This window comes from Antrostomus carolinensis, unplaced genomic scaffold (genome assembly GCF_000700745.2).
Source record: "Antrostomus carolinensis isolate BGI_N321 unplaced genomic scaffold, ASM70074v2 scaffold16780, whole genome shotgun sequence".
NCBI classification, from domain to species: Eukaryota; Metazoa; Chordata; class Aves; order Caprimulgiformes; family Caprimulgidae; genus Antrostomus; species Antrostomus carolinensis.
Window position 1 is genome coordinate 21,925 of NW_010289242.1, and position 1,963 is coordinate 23,887.

Below are 1,963 nucleotides of genomic sequence, written 5' to 3' on the forward strand. Positions count from 1 at the left end.
GGAGAAAGGGCATTTCAAGTGAGATCTAACATACCATTTCTATGGAGCTCTATTTTGTTGCATAACATCAAAGAAAAAGCCTCTTGAGTTACTCCTGACTTCCCCCCCCACCTTTTTTTAAAAAAAAAGAAAAAAAGAAAAAAAAAGAATCACTTGCTAATAAAAAAGACAGGAAAATCCAATAAAATTACTTTGCCTCCCATGTTCTAATAAAAGCCAGTTTAATACAGAAAATACTATCATCAGAGTGATCAACTTGATTCTCATAAAGAGAAAATAACACCAGTCAGTAACAGCCTGTATCTGTAGCATTCACTGGTACAACCTCTGCATTAGAGAGAGAGGATAGACATCAGGAAAAGTAAAAAATCATGGGTTTTCCACAAAAACCATTAGGCAGCTTTGTCAGATGTGCTGGTATTTATACATTTCTTATTCAACATGCTTCCTCAATTTTTTTTCTTTAGAAAAAAAAAAATACTGGCATTTTTGTTTAAGAGACTTTAAGTACTGGTACAAAGCTCAACCCAATGTTCTAGAGACATTTGGTTCTTCAGTTAGTGTTGGCTTTACCATTTCATGTCAGCCAAGATTTTTCATGCTGTACAGATGTCTTCCTACTTTGATGACATCTAAATTTAGAGGGTGTGGATAACTACTGTTAGCAATAACAAGTGGTGAATGACAAGGGGCAAGAAGCACACCTTTATTCTTCAAAGGGAACATACAAACTATGGATGCTGATGCTGCAAATAAAATTGATGGCCCCACTTTATCTCCAAATGAATCTCCAGAAGAGGAAGTGCTAGACAGATCATAGCCCAATCTCAAATAATTATTTTGTTAATGATCCTAGATGAAAAATACTTTTTTTTGCTGATAACTTGCACATTAGCATAGAGAAGACTAATGGAAGCATAATATTTCTGGCTTACTGAAACCAATACTTTTTATTTTTAACTAAATGTTGAAAATATTTTAAAAAGAATTGTCAAGCAAGCCTGGAACACCTGGACCAGACACCCTGCTTTGCTGCAATGCAGTCTAAGCAGTGCTGCCTCAGAAGGTCACTTGTACTTCAACTACTGCAATATGTCACCACCTTATAAATGGGAGGGAGTTATATCAGCAAATAAAATTGGTGCCTTGTCTTGCCCCGGCACTGACTTTCCACTCCCAGGTGCAAGGTGTGATGTGTGTGAAGGTTTAAATTTAAAGGATCTGAGTGACTAAATCAGCTATGAACTCACAAGTAGAAGACTAACTGAGAAGCATTGAGCCCTGGATCTTTAACGAAGAATACACACAACTGCACCAAATTTCACAGGCTTGAGGCATTTCGGTGCTGAACAGTAGTAACTCCAGAACTGCTAAGATGCAAACAGTGTATGGCTTCAGCATCATGAATCGCATTACATCAAAAACACACCTTTCAGAATTTCCGTTTTACAGAAGGTCAAAATTACTGCATGCTGTCAAGATTTTTAAAACTGAAATCTTCAGACACTTTCAAGGTATGTCATTACATATTTCACAATTCATAAGTCCAAACTTGGAAATGAAAATAGTGTGTCTTTATTGATAGTCTGCCACAAATTATTGTATAAACTTAGAGTTAGCCAAAAATGTCTCTGCTACATGGGAAGATCCCGAACACTGCAAGCATATCTGCAAAAAGCGGATGCTTTCTCATAGCAGGTAACAGATGTTCTGTTCCCAGCTCTCGCTATGGTGCCACACGCAATTAAAGTGTTGTTGTACACAAACTGTACGAGGCTCAGTAAAGTCACTGTCTCTTCATTATTGCAAACACACAGAGATGTACATGCTCATGTTAAGCCTTCACTGACTTCAGCGGGACTCCCGTCTCTCTTAGGTGAGCTTGTACACAATGTTTGCAGGACTGGAGTTTACGACTACAAAAGCAGTGACGAGGGGGACGAGAACAGACATACCACAGCAG